Source organism: Herpailurus yagouaroundi, unplaced genomic scaffold (genome assembly GCF_014898765.1).
Source record: "Herpailurus yagouaroundi ecotype Mexico unplaced genomic scaffold, PumYag 216, whole genome shotgun sequence".
In the NCBI taxonomy this organism is placed as follows: Eukaryota; Metazoa; Chordata; class Mammalia; order Carnivora; family Felidae; genus Herpailurus; species Herpailurus yagouaroundi.
In genome coordinates, this window is record NW_024412447.1 from 12,602,704 (window position 1) to 12,624,916 (window position 22,213).

The 22,213-nt window shown below is 40.1% G+C and overlaps 1 long non-coding RNA gene across 3 annotated transcripts in view; it reads right to left on the reverse strand.

Moving 5' to 3' along the window:
• Positions 1 to 21,978, reverse strand: part of LOC121017767 (uncharacterized) — a 70,880-nt gene extending 48,902 nt beyond the window's left edge. For all 3 annotated transcript variants that reach the window (XR_005784891.1, XR_005784892.1, XR_005784890.1), the window contains exons 1-2: positions 21,848 to 21,978; positions 17,477 to 17,582 (exon numbers count right to left, since the gene is read on the reverse strand). This is a non-coding gene — a long non-coding RNA (uncharacterized LOC121017767). The remainder of the gene's footprint in view (positions 1 to 17,476; positions 17,583 to 21,847) is intronic.
• Between the last annotated feature and the right edge of the window lie 235 nt (positions 21,979 to 22,213).

The following is a 22,213-nucleotide window of genomic DNA, read 5'->3' on the forward strand; positions in this document are numbered from 1 at the left end:
AGGGCTCAGAATAGGGGCGCCTGGATGGCTCAGTCGGTTAAGTGTCCGACTTCGGCTCAGGTCATGATCTCACCGACTGTGAGTTGGAGCCCCGCACGGGCTCTATGCCGACAGCTTCGAGCCTGGAGCCTGTTTCTGATTCTGTGTCTCCCTCTCTCTCTGCCCGTCCCCCCCTCAAGCTCTGTCTCTGTCTCTCTCAAAAATAAGTAAAAAAAAAAAAAATTTTTTAAAAAGGCTCAGAATATAGCACTATCTCATCTTTAAAAAGTATTGGGGGTGGGGCGCCTGGGTGGCTCAGGGGGTTGGGCATCTGACTTCAGCTCAGGTCAGGATCTCCCAGTTCATGGGTTGGAGTCCCCCAGCAGGCTCTGCGTTGACAGCTTAGCACCTGCTTCAGATTGTGTGTCTCACTCTCTCTGTCTCTCTCTGTCTCTCTCTCTCTTTCTCTCTGCCCCTTCCCCACTTACACTGTCTCTCTCTGTTCTTTCAAAAATGAATAAATTAAAACAATATATTGGGGGTGCCTGGGTCATTCAGTAGGTTAAAAATCTGATTCTGGATTTCAGCTCAGGTCTTCATCTCAGGGTTGTGAGTTCAAGCCGCACGTTGGGCTCTATTCTCAGCGTGAAGTCCATTGCATAAATATATAAATAAGTAAATAGGGGAACCTGGGTGGCTCAGATGGTTGAGTGTCCGACTTTGGCTCAGGTCATGATCTTGCGGTTCATAAGTTCCAGCCCCGTGTCAGGCTCCATACTGACAGCTCAGAGTCTGGAGCCTGCTTCAAATTCTGTGTCTCCCTCTCTCTCTCCGCCCCTCCCGCCCCTCTCAAAACTAAATAAAAACATTAAAAAATTATTAAATAAGTAAATAATAAAAAATATTGGAGTGTGGGGCGCCTGGCTGGCTCAGTCAGCAGAACATGTGACTCTTGATCTCAGGATCATGAGTTCAAGCCCCACATTTGTCACAGAGCTTACTTTAAAAATACAATAAAATAAATACAATATTAAAAAAATACAATAAACTATAAATACAATAAATTGTAAAAAAATACAATAAAATAAAAAATATATATTAAAAAAATTTTAATAAAAAATATTGGAGTTTCGAGTAACCCAAAAGAGAATAGTAAGCATGCAGATATTGTACTTCTCCTAAGCATAGCCAGCTAAAATTTCCCTTTCTAGAAAGTCAATCTCAGTCTTCACATTTTATCGGACGAAACATACAATTTGGGGACTTTTTCAAGATCTTAGATACTTTAGAAAAAGCGTTTATCTAACCCCTGATAAAAATAAAAATGCACTTCTCATGATCAGCTACATGATGATACATAAATCAAAATCCAAGCTCTTTTTTGATTTGGGCTGTATTGTACAGGCAGTATTTTTGTATTGCTGAATAATTACTTGTTTGCAGGTGTGTTTGCTTTAATATTAGACAGAACTGCTTTCTCTCTATCCTTCAAAAACCCATCCCTTTTGTTTTCTAGAACATATATTTTGGTTGGCAAAGCAACTCAAGCCTCTGCCTGCATTCGCATTTCTCCAATGTCTCAGTACAATAGTGCAGACATTTGTTTGTGAACACAATCTTGTAAGATATCTGTATTTTTGGTTGGAATCCAGTTCATCTGTTACAATTTAGTGATCTTCTAAGCTTTTACTTCCATCTCTTAGACCCTAAGATGACTTCATGTCTTGGCTGAGCTTCAGAGTTTCAGCATACACAGACAGATCCAGACTTTCTCATTCCCCTTACCATGCTGGGCTGTTACCAGCAGTTTCTGGGGCATGAAAAACATCTAAACTGGCAAACTTCAGAAAAAGCAGGGGTTTTTTTTTGTTTTTTGTTTTTCCTTGTTTTTTTTTCAGGAATATCTTTCTTCATTGTGACAAAAGGCCAACCTGTTCCCCTGTCTAAAATATGCAGTGGAGTTATTTTAGCTTCCGGAATTTTCCATTCTGAGTAAGATTTTATATTGAGAAAAAGGAAAAAAAAAAAAAAGAAACCACAAAAAACAGAGTCCTATCAACTCTCCAAAACTTACTAATTGTGTGGTACTGGATCCTTGCAATCTTTACCTAGTTAAGTGCTTAGAATGCCCTTAGTCAAGCTTATATCTCTCTTCTCCCCCCAATCAGCCTGGCAGAAAAGGATTCTTCTTTGCAGAAACTAAACAACCCTGGGGGGGGGGGGGGCGGGGAGACCTGTATATGCCAGCATTTATAGGCCCTATCAGTGACAAAGCCAGCCAGCTTGAAGCTTCATTGTCCTGTGATGCTTTCCATGCATCAACCTTCTCTGGAAACTAGTATTTCCAAGTAGCTAATTATTTGGAGGAAAATCTCCAAAATGAAAGACAGAGACCAAAGTGAACAACAGTTGGGGGGGTGTAGGGATGGGACAGGGATAAGGAAAGTGATAGAAAGAGTCACAGAGTAGGAAGAAAAGTTAACAACTAAGAATAGCCTCAGAGAGGAGCCCATACAACACATGCACAAAAGAATGTCCCCTTAAAAACGGGACAGAAAGCAACAGACTTTAGAAATTAGAAGGGGGAAAGCAAATTCAGTACACGAGTTTGAAGACAGAGTTGAAGAAATCTTTCAGAAATTAAGACAAAAAAGACAAAGAGGTGAAAATATGAGAGAAAAGACAAGACAATAATAAGATCAGTTCAGGAGTTTCAACACATGAAAAATTTAAGTTGCAGAAAATGAAGAGGAGGAAATTATGAAAACCAAAATCCCAAAACATCCCAGCTTAAAAGGGCTGAGTTATTAGGCACTATGCTGAATAACAACAGATGAGAAAACATTCTGTACCAAGATATATCATTGTGAAATTTCAGAAGACAAAGTATGAGGAGAATATTTTAAAAGCTCACAGAGATTAAAACAACGGTGAGGTACTATTATACCGGCCAGCATCCAGAGCAGAGCAGTCACTGACAATACCAAATACCGACGATTTGGAGCAGTAGGAATTCTTATTCATTGTTGGCGGGAATGCAAACTGGTACAGCCACTTTGGAAGACAGTTGGGCAATTTCTAACAAAATGAAACGTACTCTTACTATATGATCCAGCAATTACACTCTTTGGTATTTGCCCAAAGGAGTCGAAAACTTAACATCCACACAAAAACCTGCATATAGAAGTTTACAGCAGCTTTATTCATAATTGCCAATACTTGGAAGCAATCAAGATGTCTCTCAGGTGAATGGATAAACTATAGTACATCCAAACAAAGGAAAGTGATTCAGTGCTGAAAAGAAATGAGCTATCAAACCATGAAAAAGACAGGGAGGAATCTTAAATGCATATTACCAAGTGACAGAAACCAATCTGAAAAGGCTACATACTGTATGATTCCAACTACGTGCTACTCTGGAAAAGACAAAACAAAGGAGACAGCTAAAAGGTCATTGCTTGTCAGGGGTTGTGGGGGAGGGGAAAAGAGGGAAAACTAGGTGGAGCACAGAGGATTTTCAGTGCAGTGAAAATATTCTGTATGGCGTTGCAATGACGGACACGTGTTATTACACATTTGTCCAAACCCACAGAATGTACGACAACAAGAATGAACCCTATGAACCCCATGTAAACTATGGATTTGGGGTGATATGATGTGTCAATGTAAGGTCATCAGTTTTAACCAACTCTGATGGGAGATGTTGATAATGGAGAGGCTAGGCATGGGTAAGAGCGGGAGGTATATGGGAAATCTGTGTACCTTCTCCTCAATTTTGCTGTAAAACTTAAACTATTTTGAAAAAAATGAAGTCTTTTTAAAAAAATCTAAAAAACAAAAACCTTACAGAGAGGAAAAACAGACCTCATATAATGGGATTGAAAATCCCAATGGCATCAGAGTTCTCCATAGCAAAATTGGAAGCTTAGAGCAAATGAAATAATGCCTCAATATCCAGAAGGGAAATGATTTCCAACCCAGAATTTTGTTCCCAGGTAAACTACCAATTAAATGTGAAGATAGTAAGGCTATTTTTAGCCGTTCAGTAATTTTAAATATTTGTATCCATCTTATCCACTGGATGATATAGAATTAACATATGATCTAGTATTTCACTTCTAGGTATATACCAAAAGAATTGAAAACAGATTCAAACAGATACTTGTACACCAATGTTCATAGCAGTGTTGTTCACAGTAGCCAAAAGATGGAAACAACCCAAGTTTCTATCAACATATGGGTGGATAAACAGAATGTGGTAGAGAATTACAATGGGATATTTTTCAGTCTTAAAAATAAATGAAATTCTGATAAATGCTACAACATGGATGAACCTTGAAAACATTGTGCTTAGTGAAATAAGCCAGACACAAAAGGATAAATATGTATGATTCTTCTTATATGAGGTACTTAGAATAGGCAAAATATAGAGAACAGTAATGTATAGCAGAGATTACTAGGGGTTAGAGGAGAGGGAATAGAGAGTTATTGTTGAATGGGTACAGAGTTTCTGTTTGGGATGATGGGAAAGTTCTGGAAATGGATAGTGATGATGGTTGTACAACATTGTGAATGTTCCTTTTTTTAATATTTTTATTAAAAAAATTTTTTTTAAATGTTTATTCATTTTTGAGAGACAGAGAGAGACAGAGCATGAGCGGGGAAGGGGCAGAGAGAGGGAAACACAGAATCTGAAACAGGCTTCAGGCTCTGAGCTGTCAGCACAGAGCCCAACGTGGGGCTCGAACCCATGAACTGTGAGATCCTGACCTAAGCTGAAGTCGGACGCTCCACGGACTGAGCCAGCCAGGTGTCCCAATGTTCCTTTTTTTTAAATAAATTTTTTAACGTTTATTTATTTTTGGAGAGAGAGAGCGCGAGCTAGCACAAGTGGGGGAGGGACAGAGAGAAAGGAAGGCACAGAATCTGAAGCAGGCTCCAGGCTCTGAGCTGTCAGCACAAAGCCTGACACAGGGCTCAAACTCACAAACCATGAGATCATGACCTGAGCCGAAGTTGGACGCTCAACCGACTGAGCCACCCAGGCACCCTGTGACTGTTCTTAATGTCACTGAATTGTACACTTAAAAATGATTAAAATGGTTAATTGCATGTTATGTATATTTTATGATAAAAAAAAGTAAAGCTTGTAAAAGGAAGACAGTGTGGTCATAAAAGTCTACTTGGCATTACCATATATTCAGGGTTTTTAAGAGTAGTCAGCAGTTAATATTAGCATAGAATATCTCCTGAGTTTTAATTTACAAAATATAATAACATTGCATAAGGCGAAGGAAACAATCCTGTAGTCATGTGGGCTCAGTGGAGACGTCTAGGAAGGTACACTAGCAGGTTATTATGATGGGGGAAAGACTGGGATTGAAGAAATTGACTCTACTCACAGCTTTAAACTTTGTAGTAGTTCATTGCTTGTTTTCCCAATCTGTAAAATGGGATAAGTAATAGCTGCTATCTCATTCAAACTGTTGGAGTAAATACAATACTGTTCATGTAGTACAGTCAACTTCCTGGAAGATGTTTTACACGATCTTCACATCTAGTGTCATTGTGTTGGGTAAATTGACAAAAAAAAAAAAAAAATGTCTTGAGTGTTTTGCTTAAAACGGGAAAGCTATTCTCCCACTCCATACAGAGAGATATGGAGTGTTGTTTGAGTGGTAGGGGTTTTATTGAACGACTCGGGATGTTGGATTTCACAGGCTTGTTCTAGTATTTAACATGTCTTTTATTAGTCAATAAGAATCTCTTATTGTTTGGAAAGATGTTTGGATAGCCAGAAAACACTTCTTCAAAGTTCTAATGAGATGACAATATTCTGCATGTGCACGCAGAGAATGAGGGAGAGAGAGACTCCCAAGCAGGCTCTACACTCAGCGTGGAGCTTGACACAGGGCTCGATCTCAGGACCACTCACCACCCGAGCCAATTATCAAGAATCAGATGCTTAGGCGTGCCTGGGTGGCTCAGTTAGTTTAGTGTCCGATTTTGGCTCAAGTCAAGATCTCGATCTTGTGGTTTGTGGGTTCGATCCCCTGCATGGGCTCTCTGCTGTCAGCACGGAGGCCACTTCAGATCCTCTCTCCCCCTCTCTCTGCCCTTTCCCTATTCGTTCTCTCTCTCTCTCTCTCTCTAAGTAAATAGACTTAAAAACAATTAAAGAATCAGATGCTTAACTCACTCAGCTACCCAGGTGCCCTGAGATGACAATATTCTTAAACTCATTGAGCCCATTTCTTCATCTGTAAAATGAAGATGTGCTCTACACCTTGTCTACTTGACAGGCTTGTTTTGAGGATTTGATGAGGTCCTTCTATTCATTTATTCATTTGGTGAATATTCACCATGAGCTTATGAGCTATGCAGCATACTGAGAATATAATGCTCAGCAAGAGAGAGATGGTTCACACCTTCCCGAAGCCTCCTGTTAAGTGGGATAGCTAACGTATATATGAAGTATAAAGAACATTGCCTGGCACCTCAGTAGATGTCAATAAATATTAGTCTCCTAACTGTGATGGTTAATTTTATGTGTCACTTTGACCAGAGTATGGAGTACCCAGATATTTGGCTAAACAGGATTCCCGCTAAGTCTGTTAAGGTGTTTCCAGAAGAGATTAGCATTTGAATTAAACTGAGTGAAGCAGATGGCCCTCCCCACTGTGGGTGGCACCATTCAATCCCTTGGGGGCCTGAAAAGAACAAAAAGGCAGAGGAAGGGAGAATTCACCCTCTGCCTGACTGCTAAACCTGAACATTGGTTTTCTCCTGCCCTTGGACTAGGACTTACACCCCTAGTTCTCAGACCTTCAGACTTGGACTAGAATTTATACCAATGCTTTCCTTGCTCACAGGCCTTTAGACTCAGACTGGAACAATACCACTGGCCTTCCTGGGCCTCGCGCTTATAAATGGGGGACCACTGGGACTTCTCAGCCTCCAAAATTGCATGAATCAATTCCTTATAAATAAATCTCTTTCCATAGTGGGTCGTTTTTGGTAAGCAGAACCGGGTTATACATATACCTGGTCCCTTATTTAGTAGGGACATATTGCGCAGATTTATGGCAATCCTAGGCCATTGCTACTCATTCTGTAAACATAGCAGTCATTCTTCTGTTCTAGAATATAGAACTTGAGTGAGAGAGAGCAAGTGATTCAAATGATCTTCCCTAGAGAGCAGGGAAATGCAATTTTATGCCCAGACCAGAGATGATTCAAAAGTTTACCAAAGTCCTGGGAACTTAAATTGTCGGCAGGGATAATATTGTTGTTCATCACTGTCTACTTATTTTCTATTTAAAGAGTTTTATCTCTCTAGTAGAGGGGGTTGGTTTAATAGAGTGTCAGAGGAAATGTTGAGTGAATGTATTGATTGAATGTATGATGATAAATGGGGGCAACTTATCTCCTAATCTTCCTCCAGGTTTGCCTAGCTGAGGGTGAATAAAATTATTTTTAATATAGCCAAGAAGGTCTTTTCTCATTGCCTTGGGATTGTGGCATCATACATGTGCCGGAATGACTTCTTTTCCGGAAAAAAGTAAGAATTTGTAGATTGGCACCAGGTGGCAGATATTTTCACACATGTTTCTTTATGCCGGAATGTCAAGTTCCATCATTCAGCTAGGAACAATTAAGTTATGCTAGGATAACAGTTAAGAAAGGAAACAAAGAAATACACACACTGTTCACATACCAAACACGACCACAGTTTACAGAGAAGACGGTCATAATACCTCAAGGAGGAAGACAAGGATCTTCATAACCAAAAGCAAGAAAAGGTTTCTGTGGCACTGCCACACATTGAATGCAAAACAGAAGCCACCTGAAGGGACAGGAGGCATGAGACTTCAACGAAGCAAATACATTTTATGTCAGATGGCATCCTCCCAGATGAAAGATTTCTGGAAAAAGTGATACAGAAGACAGCGTTCTTAGTATTGTGCACCACTCCCTTTTGCTTGCTTGAGGCAAATGCAATGCTGAAAAGGTTTTTACTCTGATGCTCTAACAAGAAGTACACTTCTGTCACATCCAGAGTGACTGATAATGCTCAGGCCTACCCATTACTCCATTCAAATAATAGGGTTTACTTGCTTTTAAGGTCACTTGCACTATAATGTTGTTATTGTCCTTCTGCTCTGCAGTCTTATTTTCACAGAGGATTGGGAGAAAAAGAGAGGGGTATTGGGCAGCACTCATTCATGGGCATAAAGCCACTGTCACTCTTTCCCTGCGGTTTTAAATGTTCTTGCCCGTGACAGACATCCATGGAACAGAGGGGTCAGTGGGAAGTGAAGCTTGGGTTTTTTCCAGAGGGATCCAACAGCAACAACAACAGAAATTCACTCCTGGGGATTTTTTCTTTGAGTTCAAAACCGGGTGGAAATACTTCAAGAACATTTGTATCTTAAGAAAGCTGGTGGTGCTCGAAATAAAAACACCATAGATTACAGAGTGGTAGGAGAAGGTTTTTAAACCAGAATTTCACTAAATTTCTAATTTCAAATTCCATTCAATAGTCAGCCACACCTCAAAAGCGGCCATAAAAAAGTTCATTCAAATCTGAAAACAAAGAATCACTTCTTTCTAGAGGATGTAGTTTAATCTGTATTCTGTCCCGTCACTTTTATAGAAGGAAACACATGGCCTCAAACTTTGCTTTCTGGCTATGATAATTTCCTATTATAGGTTTGTCTTTAGTTAGTTTCCAAAAATCTCATATGCTTAAGGTTTTGGAGCCATGTAAATTTCTGTTCTATAGCCTCATTTTCACAGATTGGTAGAAAAAGAGAGATGAACTGGGTAGCCTGAAAAAAATAAAGGCTTTTAATGAATCTGAAATAGTTTGGGAAATTCTAAATTGACTATTGTTGTTGCTGTTGTTTTTGTTGAAACAACAAAATGAGGAAGCTTAAAATAGTTTGTTGTTTTCAAATAATTTTTTGTTGCTGTTAAGTAAGCTCTATCACCAATGTGGGGCTCAAACACCTGACCCCGAGATCAAGAGTTTCATGCTCCACTGATTGAGCCAGCCAGGTGCCCTGGGAAGCCTCAGATAGTTAATAAAGCACCGGACTCCTGGGTTCTAACACTGTGTAGCTGTGTGACATTAGGCAAGGCACCATACTTCTCTGGACCTCTATTTATTTGTAAAATGGTATCTTCAACTACAGCATCTCTAACTATATGAATGTGTGATATATATGTTATATATATGTATATATGTTATATATATCACACATTTATATGATATATATATCATATATAAATATATGTATCATATATGTGATATATATAATTATGTATAATTGAATAGGAGAACTATGTTTGTCTGTAAATATACATATCTCCTGAAGCAAGGGTACATAGCAATCAATGTAGTCTCTGGAGCAATGTCCTGCTTGCCTCCTGGGCTGATTCTGCCTCCTTTGTTTAATTTTAATTTTTGAATTCTAGGGTCCAATCAATGATTATCTGTTGCATTCACTTATCCTATCTCTTGACCCTCCCTTGTTCTATAATTTCCCAACCTTTTTTGGTTTGTTTCAGGCGTTCAGGCCAGTTGTTTTGCAGAATGTCCCTCATTTTAGATTTGTCTCACTGTGTCAGGGTTAAACATTTTCTGAAGGCATATTATATACATATTGTTGTATCCTCAGTGTATCACATCAGAGGCATGTGATGTCATAACTGGTGATGCAGTGTGTGATCATTTGCTTAAGGCAGCAGGTACCAAATGTCTGCAGTGTGAAAATTCCCCTTCCCCATAAAGTCTCGTGAGAGTGACACTGAGACTTTATGAATATCCTGTTTCCCAAAGGTTTTGGCACCCATCACCAATGGTGGCTGTAAAATGACTATGTTTTGATAGTCCTCTATAAAGGTGAATTGGGATAACTCACAGAACTCTGGCAGAATGGAGGAAAGAATTAGTCAGTCGGTGTGGACTTGACCACAGATAAATCCTGGCATGTGTGTTTGTATTTGTGTGCAGTGAAGGTAGAGGTACAGAAACTGACATGCTGTTAGAATTTTAAGCACTATTGGGGCACCTGGGTGGTTCAGTTGGTTAAGCGTCCAACTTTGGTTCAGGTCACAGTCTCACAGTTGGTGAATTGCAGCCCCACATCGGGCTTTGGGCTGTCAGTGCAGAGCCTGCTTCGGATCCTCTGTCCCCATCTCTCTCTGCCCCTCCCCCACTGGCTCTCTCTATTTCTCTCAAAATAAATACACTTCAAAAAATTATAAATTAAAAAAAAATTTTTTTAATGTTTATTTATTTTTGAGAGTGAGAGACACACAGAGCATGAGCAGGGAAGGGGCAGAGAGAGAGGGAGACACAGAATCCGAAGCAGGCTCCAGGCTCTGAGCTGTCAGCACAGAGCCCAATGTGGGGCTCGAACTCACAAGAACCATGAGATCATGACCTAGGCCAAAGTCGGATGCTTAACCAACTGAGCCATCCAGGTGCCCCTATAAACATTTTTTAAAGCAGTATTAAGTGAAGACTAAGGTTGGAGTCCCTAACATGGGGAATACAAGAAAAGTAAACTTTTATCAGGTGTTGAGTGGAACAAACACACTCTACTGTTTCTGTCTTTACAATTTTTCCATAGTATGAGACAAGACCTAAAGCTTGAGAAGAATGGCACATATAATACAAATAATCTATAAAATCTTTCTTTTATTTTAAATGTTTATTTATTTTGAGAGAGACAGTGGTGGAAGGGTAGAGTGAGGGGGGGAGAGAGAATCCCTAGCAGGCTCCACACTGTCAGCACAGAGCCTGATGTGGGGCTTAAATTCACAAATTGTGAGATCATGACCTGAACCAAAATCAAGAGTAGGATGCTTAACTGACTTAAGCCACTCAAGCACTCCTCCTTCTTACTTTTTATGGTGAGTTACCTCTTTCTTCTTTTTTTTTCCCCACCTTATTTTGGTCCCATTATATATTTGGTTGTAATATCACCTTATTTCTGTTACGTGAGATTAAGTTATTATTAATAAGAAATGCAATTAGGAGCACCTGGGTGGCTTAGTCAGTTAAGTGTCTGCCTTCAGCTCAGGTCATGATCTCACAGTTGGTGGGTTCAAGTCCAGTGTCCGGCTCTCTGCTCTCAGCACAGAGCCCTCTTGAGATCTTCTGTCTTCCTCTCTCTCTGTCCCTCTCCCAATTGTGCGTGCTCTCTCTCTCTCTCAAAAAAGAAATAAACATTAACAAAATTTTAAAAATGTAATTAGAAATTAATAACATAGAAGCAAAAGTTGGCAATAGATTTCACAGGTCAGGAAGTGCTTGATTCCATGTGATCAAACCAAACTAACAAAGAATCTGAGCATGCCTCTGTTTTTATCATGAAGAAATGTACCACAATGTGTTTCTATTTGTTTTCTTCATGTTTCTCTGATTCGTGGCACTTATTTTCAACAAAAGCAGAATTCTATACTAATGTGTAAGACTAGTTATTAATGGCAGAGAGAACAAAACAAATATTGCAATAAAGAGAAAACATTCTGCATTGAGGAGCAAAAATAAATAATAATGGCAATAACCATGATGATGATCAAGAATGTTAATGAGCTTTGATAAAGATCCTGGAAAGCAAGGTATTCTAATAAGAGTACAATACTGGAACAGAGAGCATGGAAGGTGAGTTGTGCAGGAAATTATATCTGAAGTGGCAAGACCAATCTGGCGTAGGAAATGAAGAAGTAAGACCATGGAACAATACATCCCATGTATTCAAGCAATAGACGTAACGAAGTCAGAGCAAAGATTTTTTTGCTCTGCAGAATTATACTAACATATGTCTTCTTTCTTATCTTTGTGTTTCTCTAATTTATCAGATGATTCGAACTCAAAGCAGGCAGAACAATGTTTTACTATGATGTCAGTGTTTTAGGAAAAAGAGCCAGAAATCTGAAAAGTAAGCTTTTTGCAAATACAAAGATGTCATTGTTGCTGCTGTTGGGCTTCTAGAATAACTGTATGATTGTTAATTATGAAAATAGATAATAATAGTGGATACAATTTGTCTTTGAATAGGAGTGCTATGCCACTAAAACATGCACAATAGAGATTATAGGAACAATCAACAAAGTGCAGGATATTAGAAAGACTTACTTTTAAGTTGCAATATAGCTAAAATATACTGTTAAGAACCCAAAAATATCTCATGAATGAATATTAAAATAGTCATATTTTATTGGTTTTGTATAAAACTACCTACAAGTGGGAGAACCCTTTCAAGCCCTTTTTAAAAAATACTTCTGCAATTTGCTGGAGCAGTGATTTCCTTTCCTTTTTTCTTTGAGCTACAGTGGCTAATCTGATTTTGGCGTTTCAGTAATTATGCCAATTAATGTGTGCTGAGAGTAATTTCATTTGTTGAAATGGATACCAGGTGAATACGTAATTAGTAGAAGGTTGTCTCTTTAAGATTTTGTGTGCAATTTTACATTAGCCACGATAGGGAAGAGTAGAGTCTCAAATATAAATAATTTCTAGTTAGTGATCAAAACGATATCCAGTTTATATCCTGACAATTGAAATTAAATTCTGATTTCTTCCTACCTCCTCCTACCAATCAAAGACACATTGTAGGGTGAACAACTGTCCCAGTTCATGGAAAATGGTCCAAGTTTTGGCACTGAATGTCCTCTATCTTGAGAAACCCTTTGATTCTGGGCAAGCCAGGTCAGTCACCTCATATCCACATCTTATTTGAAAAGAGATATGATACTCACAAAGTTTTATTTATAATAAAATTTAACATATAGAAAAGCAATTTAAAAAGAAATTTCCATCTATATTACTACTAAAATAAAGCAACAGTATATGTTGTTGTGTTCCTTCTAAACTTTATACAGACTATATAGCAGTTTTAAAAACAATTGTTGTCACAAGGTGTGTGCAATTCTGTTATTAGTTAATAAAATTGATATCCTTACAATATGGATTTTAATAAATTCATAAAATTCCATGTTATAAAGTACTTAAATATAGGACATTTCATTTGTTTCATTGCAGGACATTTGTTGTTTTTATTTTTTTCTCCCCTATTATAAATGATAAGGCTGTAAGTATCTTTGTGTATGTAATACTCATTTTTTATTTTTTTTATTTTTATTTTTTTTTTAATTTTTTTTTCAACGTTTATTTATTTTTGGGACAGAGAGAGACAGAGCATGAACGGGCGAGGGGCAGAGAGAGAGGGAGACACAGAATCGGAAACAGGCTCCAGGCTCTGAGCCATCAGCCCAGAGCCCGACGCGGGGCTCGAACTCCCGGACCGCGAGATCGTGACCTGGCTGAAGTCGGACGCTTAACCGACTACGCCACCCAGGCGCCCCAATACTCATTTTTTAAATTAAAGAAATAAAACCTATGGTAAAATTATATTGATAACATATAAACAGTTTAAAATATCAATATTTTCTTCTAATAACTAGTTTCTTATCAATTACCCTGCTACTTAAGTAACTGTTTCATGAAAAATCCTGGTAATATGAGCCCATCCTAGAAACTGGGTGACATTCTTTATTTGAATAGTTGAAACAGTATGTTTATTTGTTTGTTCTAAATATCAAGAAATTTTTATCATACATGAAGATTTTCCTTTTTTTAGGATCTTTCAAAAGGAAAAAGGCACTTGAAAAAAAATGAGATCACTGATAATCATACTTCATAGGAAACTCTCCTGTGTTCCAAAATTGAGAGAGGCACTGAGAAGTTCAGAAATGCTACCAACTCATTTTTAAACACAGATGCTTGGTAGGAGTCCATTTTAATACTAAGTATGGCCAAATCAACTGTCCTTTGAGGCTTCATTTTAGGATTTCTGAAGTAGATACATGAAAATCCAAAAATTCAAGTCTTCATCTGTACTGCAAGACACAACAGCCCAAGACTACAAAATCTAAACTCAAATACGGGAAGGATAAATCATCAAACCACTTAAATTTATTGATTACCTGCTACTTCCTACCCAGTCCCTATCCTATAGAGTTTACCAAGTGATAAGAAAAAGTCACAGGATGTGTATATAATAACGAAATAATAAAAGAATAAGTTCTATAACAGTGTTGTAAGAAAAGGAGGTCCTGTCTCCTTGTGCACCTGTGTTATTTACAATGACAAAAAAACTACAAGCCACTTGTAACATCATTCTAGACATGTCTCTCAGGCAAGAGAAACAAAAGCAAAAATAAACTATTGGGACCCCATCAAAATTAAAAGCTTCTGCACAGCAAAAAAAAAAACAAAAACAAAAACAAAACAAAACAAAACAAAAAACCAAAAAACAACCAACAAAACTAAAAGACAACCTCCTGAAGGGAGAAGATATTTGCAAATGACATATCCGATTAAAGGGTTAGTATCCAAAATGTATAAAGAACTTCCACAACTCAACACCCAAAAAACAAATAATCCAATTAAAAAAATGGTCAGAAGACATAAACAGACATTTCTTCAAAAACATCCAGATGGCCCACAGATACATGAAAAGATGTTCAACATCACTCATCATCAGGGAAATGCAAATCAAAACAACAATGAGATATTACCTCATACCTGTCAGAATGGCCAAAATCAAAAGCTCAAGGAACAATGGGTATTGGCAAGGAAGTAGAGAAAAAGGAACCCTTGTGCACTGTTGGTGGGAACAAAACTGGTGCAGCTACCGTGGAAGACAAAATGGAACACAAAAAATTAAAAACAGAACTACCCGGGGTGCCTGGGTGGCTCAGTCGGTTAAGCGGCCGACTTCGGCTCAGGTCATGATCTCACGGGCCGTGAGTTCGAGCCCTGCGTCGGGCTCTGTGCTGACAGCTCAGAGCCTGGAGCCTGTTTCAGATTCTGTCTCCCTCTCTCTGACCCTCCCCTGTTCACGCTCTGTCTCTCCCTGTCTCAAAAATAAATAAAACGTTAAAAAAAAATTTAAAAACAGAACTACCCTATGATCTAGTTATTGCACTCCTGGGTATTTACTCAAAGAATTCAAAAACACTAATTCAAAGAGATATAAGCACCCCTATGTTTACTGCAGCATTATTTACAAGAGCCAACTTAGGGGAGCAGCCCAGGTGTCCACTGATAGAGGAATGGAAAAAGAAGACGTGGAATATTAGTCAGCCATTAAAAAGAATGAAATCTTACCATTTTTAGTGACCTGGATGGATCTAGAGTATATAACTCTAAGTGTAATAAGTCCGTCAGAGAAAAAGACAAATATCATATGATTTCCTCATACGTGGAATTTAAGAAACAAAACAACCAAAGGAGAAAAAAAGAGACAAAACAGAAAACAGACTGTTAAATATTTTATTTTATTTTTTAGAGAGAGAGAAAGAGACAGAGTATGAGCAGGGGGAGGGGCAGAGAGAGAGGGAGACACAGAATCCGAAGCAGGCTCTACGCTCTGAGCTGTCAGCACAGAGCCTGACATGGGGCTCAGGCCCAGGAACCATGAGATAATGACCCGAGTCAAAGTCAGACACTTAAACAACTGAGCCAACCCAGGCGCCCCTCTTTTTTTTTTGTTGTTTATTTATTTATTTTTGTGAGAGAGAGAGAGAGAGAGACAGACAGACAGACAGACAGAGAGACAGAGAGAACACAAGTAGGGAAAAGGCAGAGATAGTCATACACACACACAATCAAAAGCAGGCTCCAAGCTCTGAGCTGTCAGCGCAGAGCCTGATGTGGGGCTCAAAGTCAGGAACTATGAGATCATAACCTGAGCTGAAGTCAGATGCTTAGCTGACTGAGCCACCCAGGCACCCTGGAAATGTTCTATTTCTTAAGCTACTGAGAGACTGCATGATTGTTCACTATATTAATCTGAAATCTATAATAATATTTAAAATATACAGAAATTAAAATACCATGTAAGTAGAGAAGAGACTGTTAATTCTGAATGGAAGTAGTGATTGGAGTAAGTTCTTTGGATGAGTTGGTTTTGATGGATGAATGGCTCTTGATGGGTAAGGAGATATTCAATGAGTTCGGATGGCAGGAAAGAGATTCTGGGCTGATGCACTAGCATGGGCAATGGCATGCAAGTCTTCCAGGCAAGAGCTTAGCTTAGGATGCGTAGAAATATGCTGTAGGAAAGGACGTTGATGACATAACTGGGACCAGACCACAAAAGGCCTTGAACACAGAAATGTAAAATAACTGTTATGTTCTATCTTATTACTTGTGTTTTTTTTTAAGTTTTATTTAAGTGATCTCTACACCCACAGGGCTCGAACTCATGACCCTGAGATCAAGAGTTACACACTCATCTGACTGAGCCAGCCAGACACCCCGATAATTATTATGTTTTATAAATAGAAGGTTGCAATTAGGTCTGGGCTATAATTTATTATATTCTTCATGCAATTCCAAAGGATTGATAATTTTTCAACCAGGATGTTCTCTATTCTGAATCTGGTCATTTTAGATCTTCATTGTTCTTCAAATAAAAATGAAAACAGGGTGCCTAGGTGGCTCAGTCATTAGAGCATCTGACTCTTGATCTCAGGGTCGTGAGTTCAAGCCCCATGACTTGGGTGTGGAGCCTACTTAAAAAAAGGAAAACACGGGGTGCCTGGGTGGCTTGGTTGGGTAAGCTCAGGTCATGATCTCACAGTTCATGAGTTCAAGTCCTGCATTGGTCTCTGCTCTGATGGCATGAGACTGCTTGGGATTCTGTCTCTCCTTCTCTCTGCCCCTCACTTGCTCGTGCCCTCTCTTTTTCTCTCTCAAAATAAATAAGTAAACTTAAAAAAAATGAAAACAAAAAAATCACAATTCATCACAAGTCATCTACCAAATCCAATATAGAAATTGTTCCTCAGGGTTATGATTTGTAATAAATACAGAGATCTTCCATTAGTACCTTTAAAAAGTCACTTAGGGGCACCTTGGTGGCTCAGTTGGTTAAGCGTCTGACTCTTGATTTCGGCTCAGGTCATGATCCTGTGGTTTGTGAGTTCGAGCCTCATGTCAGGCTTGGGGCTGACTGTGCAGAGCCTGCTTGGGATTCTCTCTCTCTCTGTTTCTCTCTCTGCCCCTCCCCTGCTTATGCACTCTCTCTCTCTCAAAATAAATAAGTAAACATTGAAAAAATTTTTTACATTCATTTAAAGTTTTTTCTTGTGATTATCCATCAATTTCCCCATCTGACCACGTCAAGTAGAGCCATTGCCCTGAAAAGGGACAGGAAGACTGATTAATTTTGTGAAAATCTAACGTTCATTAAAATTTGTCAGAACTAGGGCACCTGGATGGCTTAGTCGGTTGAGGGTCTGACTTTGGCTGAGGTCATGATCTCATGGTTTGTGAGTTCAAGCCCCACATTGGGCTCCCTGCTGTCAGCCTGTCAGTGCAGAGCCTGCTTTGGATGCTCTCTCTCTCTCTGCCACTCCCCCTCTTGAACTCTCCCCAAAATAAATAAATGTTAAAAAAAGTTGTCAGAACTACCTTTTCATAAGATCATCATTTGGTTACCAGCAGACATCTTTCATTGGCTTCACACGGCAATGTCTGAAGACTATGGGTTGATCGATGTGTCATTCATCACAGGCACCTGTAGAGAGGACCAATGTTTACTGTACAATATTATGGAAAGCAGCACAACATTCAGCAAGTTGAACCACACATTTCATCCCCTCACTGTTTTTGAACATTAAAACTGCAGTTTGAAAAACAACTTCCAATGCAGAAAAAAAATTAAAACAGCAGGTGATAATTAGGGCAAACTTACAACAATGTTCTCGCTGATGGGCTGTCAGTTAATGCAAGCTATCACTTCTCCCCAGGAATACTTATTACTAAAAACAACTTATGAGGGTTAAAGAAGGGATAGTAAATGTGTTATTCTCCTTGTTTGCTCATTTGGAAATGGCATAAAGATAGATCCATTAACCAGCTCTGTACCTTGTCTCAGGGCAGATTCACGTGCAAAATAACTGAAAGTTATAAACGACTAAAACATAAACCTTAAGCTGCCTTGAGTTAAAAATCAATCTTACTAATAAATTAAATTCAAATATTATGTACTAGTATGTAATATCAAGAAGGATGTATTCATAATTGCCGTGTTGGCAGAGTGCAAAGTGCAAGACATCAGAGGGATATAAAAATTTAGTAATTTAGAAAATCCGGTACCAAAAATATCTCTCGCTGCATGGAATGCTCAGAGTTTAGCTCAGTCATCAAGCTAGAATAGTATTCTCTGACTAGTCAAGGTTGAATGTTCAAGATATAGTTTGAGTATTAATCATTGTTTCAAATAAAAGATTGCACAACTGGAGAGGCTCTCGTGCGTTAAGGATTTTATTCCGGAACACACATGTAAGTTTTTCCCTTTGTGTTTTCCAGAACCACTTGAGTGTCTTCCCTACTAAACAAGCAACCTCTTATGGAATTATTTCTTTAGCTTTCCTCTTTATCAACTACAATCTTTTGGCAAAGAATTCACCTAAGCTTTTGCTGATATGAATCATGAGCTCATTCAAACTGCCCATTACAAGTTTAAAGCTTTATCTTTCATTTTGCCCAGTAAGAAATCTGATGATACATTATGGTTTATTTTCATTTACTATACAGTGTTCCATTGTGTGTTCACACTGTGTAGTATTGTGTGAATAAACCATCGCTTGTTTATCCATTTTACTGTTGATGAGCATTTGGATAGTGTCATTAATGCACGAAAAAATATTCTCTAAATACTTCTGTGTATACAAGCAATACCCCCCACACTTACCCATAGCATTTTATATTTTTTGAAGTATAGTATATGTACAGAGAAGTGCATATATCATAGTACAGCTTGATGGTTTTTTACAGACCGAACACATGTGCAACCAGCACCAACCCCAAGAAACAGAACATGATCAACTCCTCAGAAGCCCTATATATGCCCTGTCCCAGTCATTAGACTCCCTTCAAAGGTAACCACTGTCCTAACTTTTACAGCATAAATGAGTTCTGCCTGTTGTTGCACAACACATACTCTTGTGCGTCTTGTTCTTTCACTCAGCATTATATTTATGAGCTGCATGTATGTTACTGCATTTGGAAGTAAATTGTTCATTCTCAGTGATGTACGGTATTCTATTATGTCAATACATCACCCATTATTTACCTATTTTACTGCCAGTGAACATTTGGGTCGTTTCCAGTTTGGGGGTTACTATAACGCTCTGAGCTGTTGTATAGATATGTTTTGATATATACATTTGACATGGGTATACTCCAAGGAAAGGAATTAGTGGGCCATACAGTGTTCATATGCTCAACTTGAGTAGATATTGCCAGTTTTCCAAAGAACTATATACACAGCATTTGATTTCTTGAGGAATCATTCTGAGGAAGGCATTTCAGCATAACCATTTAGAGAACAGGTTATGGAGTCACCCACACCAGATTCAGCTTACCTTGAAAAAGCTCTGCTACCTATGCTTACCCTTCTTAAGCCTCAATGTACTCAACTGTAAAATAGGTATAGCAAAACCTTTCTCAAAATTCGTGAGAATTAAATGAGATATTATAACTTAGAACAGTGCCTGGCAAACAGTAAGCACTTAGCTTATTATACGGTGGTTATTAATCATTACAACATTAATCATGTTGCTCTTACAACATAGATGATATGGAGAATTAGAAACAGATATGAGCAACATAATCCACAAACAATTTTAATTCTCTGATGGAAGAAAATTGAAACTCTGACCCAAAAGGCATTACCAATTCCAGTGAGCATTGCACTTGGACCCTGAAAAAAAATCATTTAAACATTATCCCAAAATGCATTTGCAAATTACTCTTGCCAGAGGCAAGGTTCTTGGATGCAGTGCATTACCATCCATTTTTTTTTCCCTACCAGACATTACTCTTTAAAGACAGGACTGCCAAGGGCTACTCTGGAAAGTCACTAATATTATACTTTTTATTATATTTGGCAATTTCACACCTTCCTCAACCCAACCCCCAAAGTCGTGAAAAGTGACTGTAATTGCAAGTTCTTAGTTTTCAATGAAAACTATCAGTATCTAAAACATCTTCCATATTCCTAAAAACACTAAAAATGAACCCAGATCCTTCCTTTAATGACAAAGACCTGCCCTTTTTTTGTAGGAGCCAACTTGATAAACTCAGCGTGGATTTCAGTAGTTGCTGGGACAGCATCCTAAAGGTTAACACAAAAGTTACACTCTGTACGGAGGCACTGTTTTAGTTAATTGCTCCAGAGGGCAGCAAACTCAGTTATGCTAGGTAGGAAATTTTGGAAGGTGGAACCATGTTCCTAATACATTGAATCAGATCCTATATGTATCAGCCACTTCTCTCCAGAAATTAAAGCACACCATTTACTTGAAAAAGATATTTTTTGAGAAGGCCTTTCAGCTAGACCGTGAAGGGAACTTTTTGAACATCTAATTGAAACTCTTTGATTTACAGATGAGAAAAGTAGTCATTTAAGAGTCTTGCCTAAGGTCAAATGCTGTTCCCTGGGCAGGCAGAAAGCTCAAGTCTTATCCACAGTTCATTGGTTGCTCCTCTCTATTCTTGCAACTTGTTTCCCACCATCCTCCAGTCCTGCCCCCCACCTCCATTTCATAAAGACCCAGAAAAGGGGATGCCCAAGGGGTGTGACTTATGGGAATGACCATTAAATTGTCATGATGAGTGAGGCTTGCCTGCCAGAAAGTAAGGTCCAAGGAGGACATTCTATGTTTTGGGTTCCCAGCATGTAAAACCGTGCCTGGTACACAGCAGGCCCCGATGATTGTTAAACGAAGAAATGAATGAATGAATCAACCAATCTTGGGTGCATCAGGTTGTCATGTGATTTTCTTTACCACCTCTTTCCAGTAGTACTAATAAAACTACTGGAAAAATTTAGTAAAGAACAGAAAAGATGTGCAAAGCGTCTAGTACCAAGCTCGACCCATTGTGAGCAATTTAACAATGTAAGCTTATTTCCTTTTCTTCCTCCCCAAGTGTAAGCTACTGGAGGCTAAGGGGTGATGTGCCACATTACTTATGTGCCAGACACAAAGTGAAGTGGGTAGCTAACACGTTAGTGAGAAAGCTGTCGGCGTCTTTCTGATCCGTACAGATCAATGCCAGTGCCCCGAAAAACGCACAGCTATTTTACCCAGAGAGGCTGGTCTCTTTTGTTGATCGATTCTGGGCTGCAGTCAACTCTTTAATACAACTTTTTATAAGCATCAGCTACATTTCTGCGAAAGGAGGGGCAGTGATAGGAAAAAGAGAAACCCCCTCCGCCCCCCACTAAAGGAAGCCGACCTTGGTAGGGGCTGCATTTTGCATGTCCAACGGGTCCTCGGGCTGAGGCAGCCCGGTCCCTTCCAACCCCGCCCCCTCGCCCGCGGCGGCTGCCGAGGTTCAAGTTCGGCCCCGGGCGCACCGCCTTGCGCTTCCCGCTCCGCAGCCGCCCGCGCGTCCCAAGAGCCCCCGCATGAAAGCGAGGAGGGCCCAAAGGTCACACGGGCGCGGGGTCACTCGGTCACGCGTTGTGTTACCACGTGGGAGAAAAGTTTCCAACTCCGGCCGTAGGGCCTCTCGGGGTCTCCCAGCGGGGCCGAGGCCCGCCCTTTGGCACCCGCTCCCTTTTCTGTCGCCTTCAGTCGTGCCCCCCTCCCGGGGAAGCCCCCCCCCCCCACCTTGTGTCCCTTTTCAAAAATTCCCCCTTCCCTCGCTGCGTAGGTCGCCCAGAAAAATACTCTGGGAGCCTCCCAAGTAGGCTGTCCGGGAGCCTCCGCCGGGGCCTGGGGTAGGGGGTCGAGGGACAAGTGTCCCGAAGAGGCTGCGGGGCGCGCGGACCTGGGAGCGCGGAGTAGACAGGGGACAGCGTCCCGCACGCGTCCGCGGTGCGGTCGGCAGGATCACCTCTCGGCTTCCACACCCTCGCGCGCCAACTCTGCCGGGCCGCAGCCGACCCCACGCGGGCAGCCCCCTCCACGCCCCCGCCCCGCTCCCCACTCCCGGCTCCCCTCCGCCCCCAGTGCGCAGGCCCGGCCGCCCCAGCGCGCATGCCCTGGGCTCGCGAGCGCGGCCAGCCCCCAGCCTTTAGCTTTCTACACACTCTACAACTGGGGAGGGGGCGGGGGCGGAGGGAGCCCAGCGGGCCACGTGATCCAGCCGGCCGGGGCCGCGGGGGCGGGAGCGCGCGCCGAGCGGGGCGCGGGG